Raw genomic sequence first — 25,867 nt, 5'->3', positions numbered from 1 at the left:
GGAAAGTGTTTTTAGCATGTGTCAAATCAGACCCTGAGGACTCTAGAAAGTTGAGATTCAAATGCTAGAAAAAAAAGAGTTTAAAATTTAAAAGCACAGCAACTGTGAATTCCAGCCTAACCAGCAGGGTCTCCCTACACTTGAACTGATACTAGGCTCTGCCATACATATATGCATTCCCATCACACTCCTAGGTTCACTCTTTTTTATTGGTGTTTAGAGGGACAGAAGTGGGAAATGATATATAAGAGCAGCCAAGTGATGAAGGCCAGGTAGTTGTGCAACAAACAAAACTCAAACATCTGTAAAGGCCAAAGGCAGTGTAATCACATCTATTGCAAAATGGAAAAATAGACTGCAAATCCAGTCATACTGCGGGCTTGAGTAATGACATCAGATATATCCATTAAACTTGGCAAGAGAGTAAGACTGGATGAATGGAGTTATTGAGGTCCCAATCCTTAACAACGGAGATTCTTAACCTTTGGGGAGGTCATGAACCCCTTTGGGAATTTGGTAAAAGCTATAGACCCTCTCCTCAGAGAAATGCACACACTCACAATATTTTGCGTATAATTTCACAGTATTCATAGACCCTCTGAAGCCTACCTAGAGACTCTTAGTTCCATGAATTCCAAGAGTTCTTAGTTAAGAACCCTTGCTAGAAAACAGATAACCATTTTTTTATCATATACTCACAGTTTACAAGTTTTTGAATAGGAAGCTATATATGTACATTTATTTATAATTTGTATACAGTACACACCAGACCAATAAATTATGTACCTTGTAAAGCACACACAAAAATGGATACTTAACAGAACATTTCTTTTTTTTTTCCAGAACATTTCTTATAATAAACAATTCTAAAGCATTTATCCTCCTTACTGGTGACAGTTTCATTTTATTCCTAATAAACACTATTATTAATACCACTATTTTTGGGCAGCCCCAGTGGCTCAGCATTTTAGTGCCGCCTTCGGCCGGGGGCATGATCCTGGAGATCAGGGATCAGGTCCCGCATCAGGCACCCAGCATGGAGCCTAGTGCTTCTCCCTCTGCCTGTGTCTCTGCCTCTCTCTGTATGTCTCTCATGAATAAATAAATAAAATCTTAAAAAAAAAAAAAGACTACTTTTGATGAAAGTAATGTGACTGAATATGATTTGCTATTTTCTAATTTTGCTTTCATATTTTGTAATATTGTAACTTGAGGTCTCATTCTAAATTTCAGTTTTTATAATAAATAACTATTTAGTTTTAATGACTATCATAGCAAAAAAATATATGTTTCACAAAGATGGGTAAAACCAAATGAAGGAATCACTTGCTGCACTGTATAAAACATGATATATTCAATTTTAAATCCCATTCACCACTTACGCAAAGGCTTTTGCTAAAGTTCAGCTAGTATATTTCCGTATTTTCTGGTGACAACCAGTTGTTCTTCCTAATAAATCAAATGGCGTATTTTTTTTTTATATTTTCAGCAGATAGGCACAAAATCACTTAAAATGCCTAAGTTTATAAGGTTTTTATACAAGTTAGAGAATTTTGTTTCCAAATTGAAATATATATATAAAAACAATTTTTTAAGGTTTTATTATTTATTTATGAAAGAGAGAGAGAGAGAGGCAGAGACATAGGCAGAAGGAGAAGCAGGCTCCTCAAGGGGAACAGGATGTGGGACTTGATCCCAGGGCCCCCCCGGGGGGGGGGGACCACTCCCTAATCTAAAGGCAGACACCCAACCACTGAACCACCCAGGTATCCCTAAAAACATTCTTAAAGTTACACACATCATATTCAGCACATAAATCCAATAATGATGGAAGTTGTTCCAAATATTCATTTTCAATAATCTCTATCCATAACATTGAATTTTATTTTATTCTGAAAGGTAGTTTTTTTTTTTTTTTTTAAGATTTTATTTATTTATTCATGAGAGACACACAGGGAGAGAGGCAGAGAGAGAAGCAGGCTCCATGCAGGAAGCCCGACACGGGACTTGATCCATCCCGAGTCTCCAGGACTACGCCCTGGGCCAAAAAGCAGATGCTCAACACGGAGCCATCCAGGGATCCCCAGTAGTTACTTTTTGAGTCACTGTTATGAACTTACCATCAGGGCTCAGCGGTTTAGCACCGCCTTCAGGCCAGGTCGTGATCCTGGAGACTCGGATCAAGTCCCACATCGGGCCCCCTGCAGGGAGCCTGCTTCTGCCTCTGACTGTGTCGCTGCCTCTGTGTGTCTCTCATGAATAAATAAATAAAAATCTTAAAAAAAAAAAAAAACTTACCATCATCCCAAAGGGGCAGATAAAGTAAGTGTGTTTATTTTTCATAAATATCTGCTAGGCAGCATTTTACTCACAGCCACTTGTCACAGAAAATGTCAGCAAATTTGGAACATCTGTGTTTTTGTTAAAGAAAAATAAGTCATCTCTAAGTTAGATAATTCTTGAGACCTCTGCCTTAAGATGGCCAGTTACCCTCTATGAAATATTATACAAAATATCTGCCTGGTGACTCCTTACAAAAGATGTTAAGAGTCTACTATTTAAAATAACAAATTTGAAAATCCAGTTACCCAGACTCCTATAAACTGAAAACATCACAACAGACTGAAAGAAACTTCCTTAGAGACCTCTAATATTTCTCCAATTTTCCAAATAATTTTATGTAAACTCTACTGTGGACACCATGGTTCTTAATGTGCCTGGACTCTCAAGGGGCAAAGTGTTCTAGCAGTACCCTTTAACCCATTTCCCTAGCATTCTAACAAAGTTTAAAAGGAGTTATCTTTAAAGGTACTCTAATTATATTGTCTCCATCTCTGAATTACTACCAGTTTGGCAAAAGACACAACTGCAGCACATTCTGTGACACCAGTTGTCTTCAACACTGTTCCCTCAGTGTAATGTTGGCTAGCAGTTCAGTCAAATAATAGACAGGGCTAGAACAAGGTCCAAGACTCTTCATGACATATCCTGCCTTAAATCCTTTTTGGAACATGGCAGGGCATAAATAAATCAGTAAAATAAATCATGAACTATATTGAGAGCCAGGGACTTTCAACTTACATGACCATCCTCACTTATACAGAGAAATATATTTATACAAGGAGATGACATTTTTACACTTAAAAAACAAGTCCGCTGCATAAATGCCAAATGATAATACGCTGTTTAAAAAAACAGCTACTGCTTTAAAAAAAAAAAAGTATAAGCCAGTGAAAAAGATTTTGTACTAACTCCTATCAAAAAAAAAAAAAAACACATAATCTGTTCTCAAATATACATAAAAATGAGTGAATAAGTTCCTAGTGTGGTAAGCCTTACATATGGAATCATTTCAAAAACTATGAAAATATAAAATTTGGGGTGTAAAACCTGCCAAAAAAAATCTATGTAAATTTGGAAAACTGACATTTCTCCTAGATCTCATCCAGATCTGCATACTTCACTGTTCCCCACCACCTCCCTCCATTAAAATCCTGCAATGTCTTGCTACTGCACCTACAGCATCTGGTCCCCTCCTACTTTGGCTGGTGCCACCCTCCTCCTTGCACTTTCCCCTTTCACTACTCCTAAATAATCCCAAGCTTTTCTGTCCTTTCATCTTTGCTATTTAATCTTCCTTAAAATACTTCTCTCCTCACTCTTACTCACATACAAATCATCCCCTGCCTTCAATGTTCTGGTCCACCCCAAGCCCTGCATGAAATCTACCCTGATCACTCTCAAATGAGAATAACTGCTCCCTCTCCTGAATCCCCAAAGTACTATTTCATACTTCTCTCGTGGCACTCATCACATTCAATCAGTATTATAGGTATTTGTGTGTTCGTCTTATCACCTCTCTTAGGTCATAATCTCCTTAAGAACAGGATCCGTATCTTATCTTTTAACTTCCCTATCTTTTAACAACACATCACCTTGAACAAAGTAGGTACTTATATAACTATGTCTTGAATGAATGATTGAGTAGCTACTTAGAAATTCAATTACAGATTTCCTGTACCACCTGGAATGGAGAGGGAGGTATGAGGCTTTGCACAACAAGCAACTTTTCCCCCAATTTCCTCCAAACAAATTCACCAAAGTAAAGCCAGTATTACACATACAAGTGCTTTCAAAAAGCAAGGACATTTCATCCTTTAACTATCTGGTCAAATATGGCGTGATATCTTTATATAAACACATATACACTCATAGAATATCTTCCATTAAACAATCAAATCTATGCTTGATAATAAAAGCATGTAAATACTTTAATCATACAAACTAAAAATTTAAGATGTAATATATTATAGCTATAAGAATGAGATCAACCATTCAAAGTACAAGTGGAGGGACGCCTGGGTGGCACTCAGTTAAGTGTCCCGACTCTTGATCTCAGGGTCGTGAGTTCAAGCCCCACACTTGGCTTCCACGCCCAGCACGGAGCCTACATTAAAAAAATAAAAATAAATTTAAAAAAGCACAAGTGGAAACACAGAATGACCAAGCAATTTATTCCAAATGGAAAAAAAAAAAAAAAGCACCTGAGCTTTAGCTATTTAAATGCTAACGAAACTTGAGAGGCAGAATTTTATTGCTAAGAATCCAAAACCAACCATTCAAAGATAAGCTTAACTAGACAGAAGCACCAAAGAATCAACATTACTAAAGTACAAAGGTGAGATGAGAAACAACATGAAAATCTTAAAGTGACACCATCATTAAGTAACTCGTATATATGGGCTCCTGAGTCATCAGAAAGCAAGGAATTTGCAGGAGTCTCCACAGCACATTTAAGGAACAGAGAAAGGCCAAAAAGGAAAAAATAAGGTTACAATGTGGTCAACTGTGGCAAAAACCCTTGGAGAGAAGCCAGTTTAAAGGTATGCCTGTGACAGGGTACCTAGCTGGAGCTAAGTCTCAGACTCAATTTCGGCTCAAGTCGTGGTCTGGGGTCATTAGATGGAGCCCCCTCGGAATCTGTTTCAGATTCGCTCTCTCCCTCTCTTTCCCTCTGCCCCACCCCACCCCCAACACGTACTTGCAAGCTAAGTAAATAAATGTTTTTTAAAAAATAAAATAAAACAAAGGTATGCCTGTGATTTTAGGTCAGAAGACCCTGGACTCAAATGTCTTCCCTAATACCTACAAGCTGTGCATTCTTACACCAACCACTCAACTACCCTGAACCTTGTTTCCTCATTTATAAAATGTAACATGTAGAACAAGCACAGTACCTGAGGACAGTATGTCTCTGAAACAGCACTCAATAAATATTTGCTGACTCTGAATGAGGGCCATATAAGAAAAGCAGACGTTTCCCTTGAGGCACTTTTATAGTTTTCAAGAGAGTAGTCTTAAGTAATTCCTGATTAATACCTGACTGCAATATTTGACAGTCAATTTTTGACCAAAAAATAAAAATACTCATTTCCTCCTCACTTACACATTACTTAAAAGCTTACTAAAATTCTTGAAATTTAAGATCTCTTTGTAATAACTTTTAAATACTAAAACAAAACAAAAACCTCTCACAAAGAAGCCAAATACTTGGGTTCTTGCCTAAGTAATGCCATTAAGTACAGGACCCATGAAAATTACCATATTTGCCTGGCCTTAGTCTTATCATCTGTAATATTAAGGAGGTTGTGCTAAATTGCCATTAAGGCTCCTTTACTCTAAAGGGTGTGGTTCTAATTGGGTGATGGGCATTAAGCAGAGCGCTTGATGTAATGAGCACTGGGTGTTATATGCAACTGATGAATCACTAAATTCTACCCCTGAAACTAATAATACAGTATATGCTAACTCAATTGAATTTAAATTCAAAAAATTTTTAAATTAAAAAAAATTTTTTTAATGGTGTAGTTCATGTCATCTCAAGGACTATTCTAACCTAGTTAGGAAAAACAATTTAATGTACAATTTTTTAAAAAAAGGATTTCTTTCTAAAAGAAAGGAAAAGAAATAAATGTATTATATTGGAAAAAACTGAGCAACTGATGGTAAAGGGGTGATAAAAATCATGCTTTCTAGAGAACATACCAACTTTGACCCTGTTTTTGAAGGTCAAGAGATAAAAGGAGACAATTTAAAGAAAATGAAACATAAGATCAGAGCAAGATAGCTACAGGTGATTGTAACTTTCTTCACTTGTGTAGCACTTTACAGTTTACAAAGCATTTCTGCACATGCCATCTGCAGCAAATTTTCCAGAATGAAAAGTAGAACAGTTTAAATTATTTACGTTTGATAAATTTGTCCACAGAAAGTCTCTGCTACAAACAATAACATGAAAAACCATTTTGGAAAGGAATTTTTTAAGCATTTCTGTGTAGGATGAATTAGGCAAATGCATGCAGGCAAACAGCTATAAACCTACAAATCACAGAATTTAGCACAAGGAAAAAATGTGAAATCAGGCCAATATGCTGATTTAATGATAAAGAAACTCAGGCCCACAGAGTCGATGTGACTCTCTTCTCTCCATGTGCAAAACAACAGGAGGTCCACATTGTAGAACCAGAAATAAAGAGGGAAATCCAAATTGCAGAGAAAAGAATCAGAATTTGGGGACAGATTAGATAGTTATGTGATTAGGTTATGTTAGTGTAAGAAAACATTGTTAAAGTCTTACCTTGTGCCAATCATGCTAGGCCTATGTTGTTATTTAATAATTGAAAGATCAGAACCATATGAGGGTAAGTACATTATTCCGATTTTACACATGAAAACCTGAGGTTAAGTGTGGTTACATAACTAACCCAAGGTGACATCTATTAAGTATCTGGAAGAGCCAGGACATCATCCCCTTTCTGAAGTCAAGCCTCCATTTCCAAAAGAAACCTAAACTTGCCTCAAAAGTATAAGCTAGAAGAGCAAAGTTAAGTATCACTCTGGAAATGGTGGACACCACAGTGTTATCAGAATTCTGGTCCTGCTAATATGTGTATTTCACCTCCACACCTGCACCTGCTGTTACCAGTCTCATCTGTCTGTTCCCAATGGTCGGGGTCCAGGATGTCTCAGTAAAGTTAAACTTTGGCTCTCCACACTAAAACATCCATGGGGAGCGATTATATCAAAATATATATAAGATAGGGTGACTGGAGGGTGATTAATCTCAAGTCTTACAAAACTCAAGTGCCTATAGTTTGCTTCTGTTTTGGCATAAGGTATTTATCTTCAAAATATGATAACTCTACTAAGCTTTTCTAAAAGCCTGTCACTTCAAGGAGCCTCAGAAATACTGTGCTGCAGATGGGGGTATGGGGGAGGAAGCATGGATTCACCAACCCACTCTATTTGCACCTCCAAATTGGATTTATATGTTGATGTCAGTGTTTTGTAATAATTTCTCTTCTTCAACCACATATCCTGTGGAAATATAAAATAACCATTTCTCTATAGTCCAAACATCTATAATCCAAATACTGTAATGCTGTATGACCATAAAGCCCTGTCCAGAATTACAAAGAAAAAAAAAAAATCCTTGCACTTCTTTAAGCAACCAAGAACAGTACCCAGTTGCCACCACTAGGCCATTTTATGACCTCTAACCCTGCGTGTTGAGAGAAAGGTACAAAGTCTAACTAAAATATAAAGAAAGGAGAAGAAGGAAAGGCTTGAAATGACTAGATCTCATCTCAAATGGTAAGAAAAGAGGTCAGAGGCCACAGGACCCATTCTCAGACCAATGACCAAAGGCTAAACTAGTGGTTAACCAGGAAAAGAAGCAACAAAGAAGTCCTTTCCTAGTCTAGTTTGTCCCAGTGGGTAGGAAAGTTGTACACCATGGGAAGAAATGTGTACGGTTCTGCAGCTCAGACTCGATTCAACTCCTGGATGGCATGAATTTTCACCCAGTCCCACACTCCTATCTGTGCCTGATATATGCAGGTAATGTAAAAAAGAGCCCACGACATGGTTTTGGACCTCTGCCAGGAAAGCGGTTGATGGCCCTCTGAGAATTCTTGTGATTACCCTCTCTGTATAAGGCAAAAACTACTACCAAGATAATAATGAGCATCCTGGGGATCTCCTTCCATACCCTAAGGCTTATGGGTAGTATGTGCTTATTCTGACCTCCCATACTTGCCCTAAAATAAAAGCTATATTAAGCCATAGGGTTTAAGGCCAACTAACTCCAAAAGATATGCCATATAACACTCAAACAATGTGGAGTGCTTGGAGTATAAGGCAAAAAAAGAGAAACTAAAATAGAAAGAGAGGTAGTATCTCTCCACGAGAAGGTATATAAAATTGACAAAAAAAAAAAAAAGAAGGGAAAGCTAAGTCTTTGAAAAACAATTAGAAATAACATAGTGATGTATAATCCAACAGAGAAAAGATTTTCAAGGAATGTCCAATATCCTCTCTCCCACACTCTACCTTTCAGCACTTCTACACTACTCTCATCACTTACTCAACCTTTAGTCCTGGTGAAGACCAGTCATTGGATTAGCAAGATGAAGAATACATGCAGAAAACATTCCACCCTGAGAACATCTTTAAATTATTTAGGCTTGTTTACCACCCTTCTCTATAGAGTAAAAGCATGAAATGTTGCCAACGCTTTCACAATATATACCAGTCAGCACCATAGCAACCCAATCCTCTGCCCACCAAAAGATTAACACATACACACAAAACAGGAAATTCAACAAAAATTAAATTTGACCCTAGACTCCCTCAACAGTTAAATGTCTTAAGTAGTAGCAGTATCTTTATATCACACCCACTTCATGCTACCCTTACAGCTTCCTGGCATAAGCAAATTCTTGGGATTATACAAACTGCTGCTTCTGTTTCCAGCCCAGATTTCTAGAAATGAAACCCTAGAATTGAGGGAGAAAGAAAAACAAATGTTGGCAGAAAGAGGGAGGAAAATGCATTGTCTATATAATCCCAGTTTAAGTGGAACAATCACCATTAGTTCCATCAAGCACTTTTTTTCAATAAAACCACTTACCCAAAAATGCAGATCTAAAATACTCCCTTAGCTTAAACCACACAGAAAGCAATTTAATAGACACAATCCTACAGATTTTCTCAAAAAGAAACGAGGAAGAGATTAACTACAAACTATGTCAAATTCAAGTTTTGCACCTTAAAACTCAAACTTCCTTGCGAGTCAAATAAATGTAACAAATAAGCAGGGCAAAATGTCTACAAAAATCAAACCAAACACCTGTTCTGACAAGCGACACTCCTCCATTTTCTCTCCAAACCATGTATTTCCCTATTCAGGCCCCCCTTTTTGACCCACTGTTCCCGGAGCATGAAGTCTGAATAAGAAATGGAGGGAAAACATTTCAGATGCTAGTTCACAAAACCAAATTAGACCTTTCCACAAAGTACAGGGGATAAAATAGAAAGACTTCCAAACTGTATCTAGTTTATGACAAACAGTTCAAGGAATAACCATTTATTAAGCTGAATCAAACCCCACTGCTACCTTTCACCCAAAACTATTTCTAGTTCAAGAGCCAAAAGACCCAAGCAAATACTTTCTTTTCACATTATTCTCAACATGAAGAAATCTGACCCCCTTCCTACTACATCATAGCTTCTGTGAAACAAGCTGAGAGGCCCCTTTGGCCAACTTTTTTTTTTTTTTTTTTTTTTTTTTGAGTCTAACCTCCAACCAATTCCAGAAGAAGAGACAAACCTCAAACAAATTTAACCCTTGATATCCATCCCTTCAGCAGCACAGTACGCTCCACCACAGCAATGTTTTTACACAGACACTCAAAGATTTCTTAATCACTGAAGTGTAAGCCTCAGCCCTCACAAATCATCGCCACAGAGATTACTCTTGGCATCCACAGAGGGTGCTGGGACTGCAATTCAGTCAAGAACCCTTCATTCACCATCATCAGACTCGACATTAAAAATTCGCCCTCTCAGAAGAAAAAAAAAAAAAGTCACCTTCTCCACAAGGACACCTGCCTCTTCAACGCCTCTACAGTGAACATGGAGAGCCCAGCACCAAAGGCTGAAAGATCCTCCAGCTTAAAGTTTTCCTGCCCACCAAAGTCTGCAGCCACAGCACCGTGGACTGTCCTTGTCACACACACAGGCTTTACTGTCAAACCTTCCGTCTCCCTCTGACATCGTCAGTGCCTAGACCACGGGGGTGACCGCTTTAAAAAGAAGCAAAATGAACAAAACAAAACAAACCCCACAGCTGGCTGGTAAGGACAAGGGACCCTGGTGTCCGGTTTCTCCGTGTCTCTTCCGAAGAGACGGGAGGGCGGCTCGAGTTCTGCCGCTGACCATTAACCAGTCCCACCTCCGGGTCGTCCAGTCAACACGTCGGCTCCCCCTCGCAGGTCCCTTCAGCCGACTCCTGGGAAGGGGACCAAACCCTGGCCCTACAGCAAAATCTCACGTATCCATCCCCTTTCTACCTCCGAAATCCCTCTCCGGCAGAAGGGAGGGGGGGGGGAAAAAAAAAAAAAAAAAGCAAGTGCGCGGGGGGTACACAGAAGCGCCGTCGAAGGCTGCGCTTACGGAAAGGCACGCCATGGTCATCCCCATTTCGCAGTCCGAGCAAGCGAGACTCGGCGAGGTGGCCCGGCTCGCCAAGGTCACCGCGCGCGCCGGGGCCGAGGGGCGCCCGCGCCGACTTCCGGCTCCCCCTCTCGGCGGCGGCGGCGGCGGGGAGCGCCGGCGGGCTGGGGGCGCCGCTCCCCACGCCGGGCCGGCGGCCGCGAGCCTCGCGCACCCTCCGCGGATGCTCGCCCAGTCGGCGCTAACTAGGGCAACTGGGAAAAGGGGCCGCCAAGTCGCTGCTGCAGCAATTTCCTCCGCGGGCGCAGCCCCCAGCTGGCGCCCGTGACAGCTGCGACCTCCGCCCCCTCCAGCCGCGCGAGGCCGAGGGAGAACTCGGGGAAAGTGGGAGGGGGACGGAACGGAGAGAAAGGAGGGAGGGGGGCGGAGGGGCGCCAGCTGCTCCCCGCCCCCTAAGGCCTCGGCGGCCGCGCGGCTCGTGACAGCTGCACCCACCGGGAGGCTCGGCGCCCGCCGCCCGCCGCCCGCCGCCCGCCACTCACCTGCCGCCGCCGCCGCCGCCGCCGCCTCTGGGCCGCGCTGACGGGCGCCGCGCTCGCCGGGACCCATGGCGGCGCCGCCGCGGCCTCCGCCGGTGCCCGGGCCGAGCGCCCGCCGCCGCCGCGGCTCTCCGGCCCCCTCCTCCGGAGCAGGGGTCCCCCCGCAGGGGGATGCAGAAAGAACCCGGCGCGGGCTCCGCTCGAGGGAGCAGCAGGGAACGGGGCAGCCGAGGCGCTCGAGGCCGCGGTCCAGCCGTCTGAGGGGAGGGCTCGGCGGATCGCGTCAGACTCCCGCTCGCCTGGCCCGAAGAACAGGCATTTCAGCCGCTCTCCGCGGCCGCCATGTTCTCCTCCTCCTCGGCCGCCGCCGCCGCCGCCGCTGCCGCCGCCGCCGCCGCCGCCACCGCCCCCCGCTCGCGGCCCCGCCCCCTCCGCGCCCCGCCCCGCCCCTCCGCGCCCCGCCCCGCCCCGCTCGCGCCCCGCCGCCCCGCCGCCCCGCCCGCCGCGCTGCCCCTGAGCGCTCGGGGCCCGCCCGGCCGCCGCGACCCTGCGCCCGCGAGCTCCGACGGCGCGCCCGGGCCTCGCGCTCCCCGCCCGCCGGGCCGCGGAGACAGGAGGCGCCCCGCGCCCTCTGCCGGCCGCCCGCCCGAGGGACGGCCGCCGCGGTCCCGCCCCGGCCCGCGTCCTAACGAAGTGTGGGAAAGGAGGCCCCAACTCTTCCCCTCCCCTCGGGGCGTTCCTCCGACTGCTGCCGGGAAGCCGCCTGGAGCCCCGGGGCGCTCTCGGCTAGGCCGCCCGGCCTGCAGCCTCCCGCCGCGCTCCTCTTCCGGAGAAGGTGGGGATGCGGCGGCCAGAGGCCCTGCACACCCGGGAGGAGTCGCTCCTGGGCCCGGCCCTCCGCCGATCCGTTGTATTACTTTGAGAAAGAGACACATCCCGCGGGGTCTCTCTCTCTTTTTTTTTTTTTTTTTTTTTTCCTGTTCTGTAAAATTGGGACGTGGTTGCTTAGATGATTTCACAGGCTGTTAGACGAGGGAAAAGAAAGATCATATGCCCCCTTCGTTTTACAGATGAACAGATCTGACTGACACGTCTGGCTCTGCGAGTCTATGAATTACCCAAAATGTCTGTCATTGACAGAGCTTTCCCCTCAAGGGGGGCCCACACCTTTCTTCTTTCCTACCCGCTTTTTAAATTCTGTCATGGAAGTACTACTTCCAAAAGTGGAGTGTGCCTTGTCACTGGAGGAATCAAACAGCTGCTGAACAGGCTTTCGGAGCCGTGATGGCCTTATCTGGAAAGCATCCCTCATTCCAAAGGCTGGCAATATAATACCTCTCTCTCCGTCTCTCTCTGTCCCTCTCTGGGATGTCCCAAGGATGCATGAGTCACTGGCTGCGGAAGAGCTTTGTAAAGCATACATCTATCCTTTCCCGCACTCTTTTCCCCCAGTTAGTTCGCTACTTTCACCTGCCTCAATCCTATTCTGGCGCTGCTGTCTCGCAATATTATCTGCTGTTTCTCTTCCAGTGTTTTCTATCCTAGAGCAAACCCCTTGTCAATCCTGAAACCCGTCTCACTCGTCCTAACCGAAACCTGACTGCCTTGAAAACGCCATCCTCCCTTGGCATCTCTCTGAGGCAGTGAGCAGCTTCCTCCAGAATCAGGTACTCCATCCTGCCACACCCACGATCCTCCACCTTCTCCCTGTCCTGCTCATAAAAGCAACCTTTCGCCCACATCCCACATTCACTCATATTAATTCATTTATGTCCATTCAGTCGATTCTTGTCAAAGATATGTTACTGGCGCCCTAGGTGCACTTCCTTAGACCTTGCCCTCACCTGGTTTATCAGGACCTCTAGGTACCAGCAGAGTCCCCATTCCCAATAACAGCTGGAAATACCCAGCACTATGCATCTCCACATCCACCCTGTTGTCCCCTTTTGCAGGACATACTCCCAGTATAGTCCAGTCCAGACTGCATGAAGGTGCCCACAAGTGAGTCACTTGGATAGTGATGCTGTCTCCTGTTGGGGCTACACTCTAGTTCCTGCTAGATTGATAAATTGATAAATCCAGTGGACCCTTTAGTCCTCCCACTATGGACCTTTCTACAGTGCTGGATGGTTACTGCAAACTCTTCCTTTTTGAAACTCTCCTCTCTCTTCTGCATCAGTCTCTTTTCCTCTACCTGTCTTCTGACCTTCCCTTTACTAGCACTTTTCTTGGTTGCTCGTTTCTTACAAAGCCATAATATGTTTGTATCCTCAAGATTTTATTTTTCCCTTCTTTCCCCTCACTTAGTTTGGCTTCATCTATTTCCACCGCTTCAATTGTTAATAGCTCCTGCATCTCCTTCTAGCTGCCCCCTACACACACACACACACACACACACACACACACACACATACTGCAGCTCAGTGGTTTAATTAACTTTAAAACATCCTCAGGACATGCAGAGCTAAGATGTTGTTGAATGATGAATGAAACTTAAGGCATTATTTATATTGCCATAACCATCCATAGATGCTAAGGAAAGAATTCTTTTTTCTAGGGTTACACTCTTTCTAAAGACCCTTTGACTTTTTCTTCTTCCTTTGCAAATCATAATCACTTGCCATAACAGTTAAACCCACTTTTTTTCTTTTTTATTATGCTAAAATACACACTACATAAAATTTACCATCTTAGCCATTTTTAAGTGTACAGTTCAGTGGTACTAAGTACATTCACATTGTTGTGTAGCCATTACCATCATCCATCCCCAGAACTCTTTTCATCTTGTAAAATTGAAGCTCTGTATACCTATTAAACAATAACTCTCCGTTCTCTCCTCCCCCAGCCTCTGACAAACACTATTCTACTTTCTGTCTCTATGATTTTGTTTACTGTAAGTACCTCATGTAAGGGAATCATACAACATTTGTCTTTTTGTGTCTGACTTATTTCACTTATAATGTCCCTAAGGTTTATCCCTTTTGTGGGATTTTGCAGAATTTCCTCCCTTTTTAAGGCTAACTAATATTCTGCATTTTGCTTATTCATTCATCCATTGATGGACACACTTTATTTAGCTATTGTGAATAATGCTGCAATGGACATGGGTATACAAATATCTCTGAGACCCTGCTTTCAATTCTTTTGTATGTATATATATCCAGAAGTGGAATTGCTAGATCAGGTGGTATTTGTACTTTTAATTTTTTTAGGAACTCCATACTGATTTCCACAGTGTCTATACCATCTTATATTCCAACCAACAATGTACAAGTATTCTAGTTTCTCCACATTCTTGCTAACACTTGCTTTTTATGTTTTTTTTCTTATTGATATTGTTTTCAGTAGCCATCCTAATGGGTGTGAGGTGGTATTTCATTGGAGTTTTGATTTGCATTTCCCTAATGATTAGTAATAGGGAGCATCTTTTCATAAACTAATAACCCACTTTTATTTCTCTCAATTGGTCATCTCTTTTCTGGTCATTTTCAACACGTCTCTGATTCCATCTACTTTTCTATTCACACCACCTTTCTATTCAAGGCCCAATTCCTTAATTCCAACTAACCCCAAGGGGTGAAAGATTTATAGTTAAATTTACTTCCTGAACCCCAAGGCAGCCTTTTGGAAATCCATTTGCTTTAGCTACTTAAGTGAAAGCTCCTTTACTTCCAAGTAACAATGCCAATCGACAAGTAGGACGGACTCCAATTAAATGAAAGTGGTTTGAAGAAATTTTTTTTCAATGAAAATGTAAGACATTTAACTTTTATAGCCCAGATAGATCTGATTTTAGACCAGGTCCTATTGACCCAGGTCCAGGATTTAGAACATATTCAAGGATCTGTAACATACCTGTTGAATTTTCTCCAAAGCAAAATAGATTCTCAGTTCTATAAAACATCTGGTTAGTGTACATGAAATCACTCCAGTTTGTAAAGCAAGAATTGATTTAGCTTTGACACTCTTTTTTTCAAATAGTTTTTTTTTGTAATAATGAAGCAAATTCATAAAATATTCAACAAAGAGAAGTACGAAGAAGTAAAAAAACAAAAACAAAAAACAAAAAAACTATTGAGCCAGAGAAAAGCATAGTAAACACCTTTCCATATATTGACTACATATTTGCACATACAACTATACTAAGGTATTCAATTTTACATAATAGAATCACACTATAAATGCTCATCAATAATCTGGTATCTATTACTATAAAACACATCTTTTTTTAAAGATTTTATGTATTTATTTATTCATGAGAGACACACACAGAGAGAGAGAGAGAGAGAGAGAGAGGCAGAGACACAGGCAGAGGGAGAAGCAGGCTCCATGCAGGGAGCCCGACGTGGGACTCGATCCCTCCTCTCCAGGATCAGGCCCTGGGCCGAAGGCGGCACTGAACCGCTGAGCCACCCGGGCTACCCTAAAATACATCTTTATCATTAAAATGGCTGAATACTCATGCATTGTATGTCTCTCTAGCCATTTAATTAACCAATCCCTTGCTGGAAAATGTTTACATTGTTTCTTGCTTTTTTTGTTTATTTTTAAAATGATGCTATAATTCTAACACATGCCTCTGTGCCCAGTTTGAAAACTATTTTGTTAGGTTAAATTCCTAGATTAATTGCTAGCTTGAATTGCTGGCTTCATTTTTTTCTACTACACATTTGCCAAACTGACCTCCAGGAAAATTGTTCCCATCTACAATCCTACCTAGGGTGTATGAGTCTGCCACTGCACCACAAAATAAATAAATTTTGTCAGTGTTTCTTTGAATAGTCTTTAATTTCCATATGTGCTTGAAGTATAGACATTAAGAATATATTTTGAGTTAGGCAGCCCTGAGTTTCAAATGGCTCTGCCACTTCCTAACTGTGTGACCTTGAACAAACCACTTTAAACACTACCAGACCTCAGTGTCCTCATCTATAAAATAGGACACTAGCCAACAATTATTGTCAAGATTAAATGAAATAATGTATGCAAAGTACTTAGTATAGTGTTCAGCATTTAGGATTGCCCATGAGAAAGTAAAAATGAGCACAAACTAAGAAGGTAAAAATCTTCCCTGCCATTCATCAGGCTGGAAGAACAGGCACAGATAAAACCAGCTGCACAGTTAACAGGATGCAGTGTCCCCTGAGGACATACTGCAGCTGTAAAGTGTCATAATAGCTGCCTTCTTCAAGTGACTACTGCTTTCCTACTCACTGGGAAACTTTGTTCTCTACAAACACAGATATCAGAAACTTTGGTGTTTGTAATTATATCAATAAGAATGAAGCATCCATCTCTTGCCCAGAGAGTCTAAATCCTTTTAGACAGAGACGTAGTTCTGATTTACAACCCAGACACAGAGTTTTAGATAAGGGAATTTCTGGACAAACACTCTACACCTATCTTAACTTTTATTGTTTCCAAAGCAACAGGACTCTGGATTTACTCTGCAGTTCAACCTAGATGTTGACCCCTTCATACACAATCATGTTTTCATCTGAGACTATGAAAATGCTGCTTTGTTCAAACTGCATCTAAACTCTGCTCAAGGTTAGTGTCTTCTAGCAAATAGAAATAGGTATTACATAAATGTAGGGTTTCATCTAGAACATCTTATAAATTTCTGTTTAACAATTTGAAAATATTATTTCTTAAGTTAGGTATCATTAGGCAAATTGAATGGTTATGCCTCCAAATGATAGTGATTTTTAAAATTTTAATTCCAGTACAGTTAACATACAGTGTTATATTAGTTTCAGCTGTACAATATAGTGATTTTAACAATTCTATACCTTACTCAGTACTTATCACAATAAGTGTACTCTTAATCCCCTTCACCTAGTTCACCCATCTTCCCTCCCCTCTGATAACCATTTATTTTTTCTCTATATTTAAGAGTCTGGTTTTTTGTTTGTCTCTTTTCTTTGTTCATTTGTTTTATTTCTTAAATTCCACAGATGAGTAAAATCACATGGTATTTGTCTTTCTCTGACATATTTTGCTTACCATTGTACCCTCTAGATCCACCCATGTTGTTGCAAATGACAAAATTTCACTCTTTTTTTTTAAGATTTATTTTATTTTTTAAAAAATACTTATTTATTCATGAGAGACACAGAGAGAGAGAGAGGCAGAGACACAAGCAGAGGGAAAAACAGGCTCCATGCAGGGAGCCTGATTTGGGATTCGATCCCAGAACTCCAGGACCACACCCTGGGCCAAAGGCAGATGCTCAACCACCGAGCCACCCAGTCATCCCAAGATTTATTTATTTATTTGAGAGAGAGTGAGCATGTGTGGGAGGAGGGACAATGGGAGAGGGAGAGGGAGAGGGAGAATCTCAGGCAACTCCTCACTGAGCACAGAGCCCTATCCAGGGCTCGATCTCACAACCCTGAGATCATGACCTGATCCAAATCAAGAGTGAGATGCTTAACCAACTGAGCCACCCAAGCACCCCAAGATGTCACTCTTTTTATGGCTGAGTAATATTCCATCATATATATATAATATTCCATCACATATATATGATATTTATATCCTGTGCAATATTTATATATATATATCCCAATACAAATGATAGTGATTTTTAGTTTCTTTCAGTCCAAGCTATTTATTTGGGTAGTAAAAACTTTTGCCCAGGAAGTAGATATTTTTTAAGTCAAATAAATATCTAATCATGTCCTAATGGTCTCATGGATTCATTGCTGTGACTTTATTTCTATACATCATGCAGCAGCTCTGCCTAAAAGATATTTAGGTTCTGCATTAGTTAGTTCCCTTTTCAGAGCTACATACTTAGCAACATAGCAAATTCCTTTGGTTTTTACATCTGAATTCTAAGGGCTATAGTCTCTATTATGGACATTTTAGTTATTTAAAATTTATACTACTAAAAACATACTGCAACAAATGCTTTCTTTGCGCCCTTCTGAGATGACAATATCATCTATTTTCCCAAGCAATAATGATATAAAACACAGGCATGCTTCCCTAACATGTGTAGGCTTCAATCAGACTCGCAGTAGCAGCTGCTTCTCACTTTTGAAGTCTGAGTGCCAAAGTCAATTGTACATGTAGGAGGACTGGATTGGCGGTGGCCTGTGCTGTGTGCTTCCAGATGCCAGGCATACCCCACCCCCAAGCTTACCATAATGCCTGCAGTTTCAATGACAGAGATTCATTCCTTTGGGTTTGTAATTTGCTGTCTCAGGATGATCCTTTAAACAAATCATTTCTCCTTGATTATGGTTATTGTAGAAAATTGAGAACATACAGAGAGGTTGATGAATCAAAATAGAAATTACCTGTAGCTCAAGACTCAGACACCACTACTGTTAACATTTGGTATTTCCTTCCTCTCTCATCATGAACGTGAAATTGAAAAGATGACCTTATTTATAACTCTTTTGTTATGCATTTAAGCAGCTTTAAGCAATAAAGGAAATTGATGAATATAAACTGCAAGCATTTCTCTAAATTTACTTCTGATTCTCTTCTTCATGCAATAAACATTACTAAATACCTACTACATGCTAGGCACTGAGCTAGACACAGATTAGTAATACAGAACACATTATCAGTGTATAAAAATTCACATATTTTTACAAATCAGTAATCAGACATATAATCAGTGCATCAAGTATTTTATGTTCTAGTTTTCTTTTTCAATATTATTTCTTATACATTTATATGTATGCCTCAAACTTCTTGATTTTTAAGGGTTGTATGGTATTCAGTTGTATTGATTTTACCATTCTTTAATATTGCAAATTTGGGCTCTTTTCTCTTCCCTCTTGCTTTTAGATTCTTTCCTTAGACTTTATTCCTCAAAGGAGGTTATCAAATCAAAGGGCATTATTGTTACCTATCTTCTTTCAGAATTCAAAGACAGGAAGAGAAACAAATTGCATGTGACTTAGATTTCTCATGAATTCAGTCAAGCAGATGGTTCTTTTCCCATTTGGGGGAAGTAGAGGTAAGTAGCACAGAGAGAAAGCATAAGCCATTGAAGATGAACTTTACCCTCTTCACGGCTCAGCCAGTTTCTCCAAGAGCAACAGAAATGGTTACTAGGAGTGACACCCTTTCCACCATTGTTAGGTTGTGGATTCCACCACCATGCAAGCTCACTGAGGGCAGGGGTTTCTGCATCCATCATAAAGCCCACAGCTTTGTTTTTCATTAGGTTTGACTTTCAGAAGAACCCACAATTCTGCACTTTATACACTGATGCAACTAATAGCTATTGCTACACCAATTCATTCTTTCATGTCTCTGTGGACCAATGACAACTATAAATTTTCCCTTGAAGATGGAGCCTACCAGTTGCTGATACATGGGTGAGAGTTCATGGTGGCACCCACTGGGGCTCTGCTAAAGAATCCCCAGGCAGGACCTGCTGAAGGGATCCTCCATCTGGGCTGTGCTAAGCCTTCCTGTACGCCCACTCACCACTGGGCTGCAGAGAGATTTAAGTCCCACTCTCTTGGCTTGATGGATACATTCCTCTTTCCCTCCCACCTTCCAGGACAGCCCAAACTCTGTCACTTGGGTAGAGGAAAAGCATAAGAGAGCAGAAAAGGGGAAATTGCTAGCTCTACCTCCTCCGTCCCAAGGCAAGCTGTCAGGCCCTAAGTTTTCAACCATAAGAATTTTAAGTAGAGATCGTATCCAGGGATTCATTCATACAATCACCCAATAAATATTTATTAAGAGCCCACTATGTGCCAAGCATAATTTTAAGTGTTGGGGGTACACAGGGGCACAATTTTTGTCTTCCAAAGCTTACATGGTGGAAGAAATAGATAACAAATGAATCAACAATAAATGAGGAAAGGCTTCATATAACTAGAACATATAAAGTGCAACTGTCAGTGCTAAAATAATCTAACATGTCAATCATTCTGAATCACTCTCAGAATTTCCCTTCAGGAGGAAGCTGAATAAAATCTAAGAATGTTCTCCAGTTCAATGTAACAAGCTGTACTTCCTACAGTCACTGGGAAACTGTAAAGACTGAAAAGAGAGGCTCCCTGCCCTCAAAACACTCATCTTCTAGTAGGGAAGTTTCATGTATCCAACTAACCACCATAGTTGGTGCTTCTACTGTGCATCTTCATTACAGGAAGGGAAATGTATGTACTTCCATTCTTTGAGCTAGCGTGTGTCAAGGACATACTTCAAATTCTGCATATTCTGGATGCACAAACTCAGAGCCTACACACGGCTTCTTGTTCCATGAGCATCTACAGCTATGATTCCAGGAAAGGATTTATTCAGCCCCTCTGCCCCTCCCCATTTTCCAGCCTCATCACTGCCCTCCAGTATCTCCTTGACTCCCCTCCTCAACTACCCCCCTCCATGAACTATCAGAGAGCTAACTATCTCCTCACTCCCTTATTGTCCCTAGGGTCAGGAAACATTGGGGACACTCTTTCCCATGGCTCTTTCCTCATCTAATTCCCTACACCCACAAAATTCTAAGACAGGAAGAGATCTTAGCACGACGTACCCATATTACCGATAAGGAAACTGAGGTCTGGAGAACTTAAGTGACTGGTCGTAGGCCAAACAGCTAGTTAGGTACTTCCTACAGGGAGCGTTTTTTCCTGGAGTGAGTCAGGGGAAGCCTTTCAGGGACGAGGTTTAACAGATTTAAAGGGTCTTACTTGTCTGCTGCTGGCTGTTAGCGTGAAAAGGAAGACGAACCCTCAGTTGACCAAATAGAGTTGATACACAGAACAGTGAAATTACCTGGCCACCCAGAGAGGTTGGGGTGGAAGCAGGATTACAAGTGGCTAAGAAATGAGTGGGCAGGGGCACCTGGCTGGCTCAGTCGGTTAAGCATCTGCCTTCAGCTCAGGTCATGATCTGAGCTCCTAGGATCAAGTCCCACTTAGGGCTCCTCACTCAGTGGGGTGCCTCATTTTCCCTCTCCCGCTGCCCCTCCCCCCAGCTGCTGCGTTCTCTCTCTCTCTCTCTCACTGTGCTCTCTCTCTTTCAAATAAATAAAATATTTTTTTAAAAAAAGAAATGAGTGGGCAGTGGAAGGTCAAGGCTAACTCACTTGTGAAGTCTGTTGATGGGGAGAGAAGTTGGCAATTAAGAACTTAAAGGAAGACAAGAGGATTGTCATTTCAGTAGAAGGGAGATATGACATGTTGATGGGCAGAGGGGAAGATCATTTATTAGAAAAGATTGAAGTTGCAAAAAAGGAAAACTAACTGAACAAGGTTTGAGGGAAGTGGGCAGGGATGAGATTAAAGACATAAGTAGGGATATGACCTCTTGGCTTATTGTGCCATTAGCTATTTGACTCTAAATTCCACAAGGACAAGGATTATGTCAGGTTTTGCTCTCCATTGTATCCAGCACATGGTAAGAACTCTAAAATACCTCTTAGAGGAATGAATGAATGAATGAATGATAAGGGAACCTCCCAATTCTGCACTTACATATTCAATAGCAAAAAGTTTAGATCCAAATAAAAGAAGAAAAAAAAGGAGGCAAGAAGGAGGTTAAAATACAACACAGATGCCTACTCTGTCCTCTTTGGCCAATGTACTGGATGACATCCAGGAAACCAAGATGAATTGTCAGTAGTTACTGTCATGTAGAGAAACTGACAGTTCTGGTGACTTTAGTGCTGATGTTAATTGGAACTGTACACTACAGCATAAAGTTATTTATCATCCTGAGTTCTGAATGCCAAGTGAAATTTATCATTTAAATCTTTATATGAGAACCCGGAATAGCAGAGTAGCTGGTGCCCTTGATAGAAATTTTACCCAAAAAGATAAAGAAATCATACATATGCACAGGGGTGATATTCAAAATATTTAACAACTAATATGGCACAGAAGCCAACAGACCAGGCCTAAGCAACCCATGAGGCTGCACCTGTGCATACTGGTGATTAGGACTGCACATGACTATTGCTTATACTGATGCTCAGAGAACATCAGAGCTATTTTCAAAAGGCCATTTTGCCAGGTAGAAGAAAGAGCATCCAAAGCAATGTTGCATGCTTCCAGAGCAATATCTTCCCCACCAATTCTTAGCCCGATACTCCTCCATCTAGTAGAGTAGAACTGTACTCACTGGTTTTTCAACTTTGTTCCCTAGACTTCAGCAAACCCTGATGTTGGCCACTTTCATTATTCTCTGCCTTCCTTGATTCATCAAACTCCTGAACCAGCCACACCTGTACAAGGCCTGCCCTTAGTTAATCCATATGCCAATTACCTTCATTAGCCTATAACTATTCCTGATACCTACCACCCTTCCTGGTCATATCCAGATGCTAACAGACCAGCAAAAAAGACTCAAAGAAAATCTTACGACATGGAGGACCAACAATAGAAAACCAAGTTCCAAGAAGTGGCAGGCTGAGAATACTACTAGGGGATAGGATTATGATTCCCTAAGTTTCCTGTGGGTCAAATGGCTCTCCACCTCTAATTTTATTTTATTTTATTTTATTTTATTTTATTTTATTTTATTTTATTTTATTTTATTTTATTATTTTATTTTATTTATTTTATTTTATTTTATTTTATTTTATTTTATTTTATTTTTTAAAGATTTTTTATTTATTTATGACAGACAGAGAGAGAGGCAGAGACACTGGCAGAGGGAGAAGCAGGCTTCATGCACGGAGCCTGACATGGGACTCGATCCCGGGTCTCCAGGATCACGCCCTGGGCTGAAGGTGGCGCTGAACCACTGAGCCACCCGGGCTGCCCTCCACCTCTAATTTTAAAAGATAGAAAACCAAATACAGATATTATATACTTCTATTGATTACTTAAGGAAATAAGGTCTTCTCTGTGTCTTACATTGTATTGTGTACTGTGAGACCAACAGAAGGAAGTATACCTGATGGAATGCCTCCAAAAATCCAAGAAATGTGTTAGTTGACAACTCACAGGTAATTGCCACAGTCGGACCTTAATTCCACAGTGTTACCAGTAACCAATCATTCAACAGGGTTGTACGCTAAATCATGTCCCACTCAAAATGTATATGTTGAAATCCCTAACCCCCATTACCTCAGAATGTGACTGAATTTGGAGAAAGGGCCTTTAAAGGGATGAGTAAGTTAAAATGAAGCTGTAAGAGTGGGTCTTAATCCAATCTGACCAGTGTCCTTACAAGAGGAAACTCACACACACACACACACACACACACACACACACACACACACAGAGGAAAAACCATGTGAGGACACAGCAAGAATGCCGCCATTGGCAAGCAAAGGAGAGGGGTCTCAGAAGAAACCGGTCCTGCTGACATGGTCTTGGATTTCCAGCCTCCAGAACTCCAAGAAAATAAATCTCTGTTGTTCAAGCCCCCCTAGTCTGTGATATCTTGTGACGGCAGCTCTAGCAGACTAATATGAACAGGTCATTGTGATCTACAGTGACAAAGTGTCTTCAACTGAGCTGTAACTATTTGAAGGCAGGACCTAAGTCTTATATTTCTTTGTATGCCCCAAATGCCCAGTAAAGTCCCCTTCACAGAGTAGGACCTCAGCACACATCTTTAAATCAATACTTAATAGAACAGTCTAAGATACAGTAACTGCCTTTGAAAGGCTTGAAAACTGGTAGTAGAGACAAGACAGGCATGGCCAAGTCACCACCGAAGCAGGAGGTACCAGGTGATGGAAAGCACTGAGGGATCTGTCAGGAGCATTTATGGAGTGCTTCATGGATCCAGACAGGAAGGGAAGAAATGGGGGGCACAGGGACATTCCTGGGACAGAGAACAATATAAGCAAAAGCAGACAATTGGAAATACTTTCTTTTCTATTAACAAAAGAGTAAACATTTGTTCCAGTTAGAGTGGCATGTTCATGTAAAGAAAATACGTGACATTTCTGAGAGTTTGAATGCCAGTCTTAGGCCTCAGGACTTGCTCCTTGTCCTAACACCCTTCTGGAACGAAGAGAGTTCAGATCTCATGCCCACCTGGTCCAGGAGTTGAGGGAGGGTAAGATGTAAAGAAAGATTGGCACGTGGAATTACAAACTGGCATGTCCAGGATCAAGATAAACTAATCAGAGAGGCAGAATTCATTATGAGGTAACCAGACTGACCTGAAGGTGTGGAGACAGAGCTGGCTCTGGGAGGAAGTGGGAAGGAGTGGAAGAAACACCAGGTCCTTTTATGGAAGCCTTATCTTGGAATGGGGGCTGACAGGAGGATGGAAGCATTCTGGACAGTAGGTAGATGATGAGGGGCCACTGAAGATTGTTGACCGGAGGCCAAATAAACGGTATAGAAAAATCAAATAGGCAGCACTCTAGAAGTAGAATGAGAAACGATAGTGATTCAGAGGTTGGGGAAATCTTTTTGAAAATCTCTGGTTTTTCACTTTCATTGCACCAGTGCCTAACAGGCAGTGCATACTCAATAAATGTTAAAAATGAAATGAATGCTCTCTGTACAATGATTGTTTTTGTCCTTAGACTAAGAATAGCTTGCAGAATAAAGCAATAAATTAATATTGTGGTTTACAGATTAAATTCCTGTGAATTTGGCCAATGTGAATTCTTTCTGTGCAGCCTAATAATTCCTGGATGAACTAAAAGTAGTGAGTTTTTAAACCTTGCAGCTTGGGGATCTGACATTCTATCAATTCTTTGGTAGAAAGTAATGAAAATAAACTATTATTACCTGAGCAAAAAATGAATTGATTGGAAGGACATAAGGCAGGACAGAGAATAAAAGGATCTGTTGGATCATTTGGCCTGAGGAGGGCAGAAGCAAAGAGCTCCAGGCACCTTGGTAGCAGGATCTTGTGAACTGTATTTCTATGGCTCTGCTTTCAGATAATGCAGCCTCACCACCTTCTGTGTCTGGATGTCTCAGCTCAAAATGGAAGTTCCCAGGATTAAAAAATGTTATCGGCCAAGCGAAGATCAAATATCAACCTCCCTGTTGGCGGTAGATGGGCAGAATGCTATTACTGAACCCATCAACACAACATACTGGACATATCAAGCAGGGGCAGGCCTCCCAGGAAGGGATTCAGGCCCACAAAAAATAACTGATATCCACTCTGGGCACCTCCACTTCAATATTCACCTTTAAAGGAGGTGCCTGGGCAGAGGTTAAGGATCCAACTTTTGATTTCGGCTCAGAACATGATCTGGTGCCCCCATTGGGCTCCAGGCTGGATATGGAGCCAGCTTAAGATTCTCTCTCTCCCTCTGCCCCTCATCTCTCCCCTGTCTCCCTGCCTCCCATTCCCACGTATGCAAATGCATGCACATGCTCTCAAATAAAATAAAATAAAATAAAATAGAATGAAATGAAATAAATAATGGAGTGTGGCAAGGTCATTGGACAAGATGCTACTTGAGTGCCTTTCCACTTCTGAGAAGGCTACATGCTGAAATTTACATTTGTCATGCAAGAAACCAAATCCTACAGAAAATGATGAATTCATGCACTATGAAGCTTTTCTACACAGAAGTATCTCATCTCCTAGAATTTTCAGTATCTGTTCAATATGTCTGCATGATCTGGTGGGTTTAACATTTTTTCATTACAGTATAACACGCATGCAGAAAAGTGCACATATTTTGTAAGTGCTCAGTTCCAAGGATTTTGATAAGGTGAACAATGTGTAGTCAATGCAGATTGTGAAATAGAATATAACCAGCACCCTGAAAGGTTTCCCTCAAGCCCCCTTCCTCCTAACAAAGGTAAACACTGAATTAACTTCTATTTCCATCAGTGAGTTTGGCCTGATTTGTTTTTTGTTGTTGTTGTTGTTGTTGTTTGTTTGTTTGTTTTTAATGT

At 41.6% G+C, this 25,867-nt stretch overlaps 1 protein-coding gene and 1 long non-coding RNA gene across 10 annotated transcripts in view; one reads left to right on the top strand and one right to left on the bottom strand.

The window, feature by feature from the left end:
- NCOA1 (nuclear receptor coactivator 1) overlaps positions 1–11,434 on the bottom strand; it is a 244,671-nt gene extending 233,237 nt beyond the window's left edge. For 6 of the 9 annotated variants that reach the window (XM_049096138.1, XM_049096136.1, XM_049096137.1 and 3 more), the window contains exon 1: positions 10,516–10,538. The gene's annotated coding sequence lies outside the window, so the exon portion shown is untranslated. Of the gene's footprint in view, positions 1–10,515; positions 10,539–11,057 lie in introns of those variants that run through there. The other 3 variants (XM_035700337.2, XM_049096140.1, XM_049096135.1) reach the window with 2 other exon arrangements.
- Positions 11,435–12,000: 566 nt separating this feature from the next.
- Positions 12,001–25,331, top strand: LOC112664706 (uncharacterized). The gene is made up of 3 exons (XR_003139901.3): positions 12,001–12,721; positions 16,481–16,604; positions 24,892–25,331. It is a non-coding gene; the product is annotated as an uncharacterized LOC112664706 (long non-coding RNA).
- Positions 25,332–25,867: the final 536 nt, after the last annotated feature.

This window comes from Canis lupus, chromosome 17 (assembly GCF_003254725.2).
Source record: "Canis lupus dingo isolate Sandy chromosome 17, ASM325472v2, whole genome shotgun sequence".
Taxonomy (NCBI): domain Eukaryota; kingdom Metazoa; phylum Chordata; class Mammalia; order Carnivora; family Canidae; genus Canis; species Canis lupus.
Note: the sequence above shows the minus strand (reverse complement) of the source record. Positions and strands in the feature narration are given on the sequence as shown.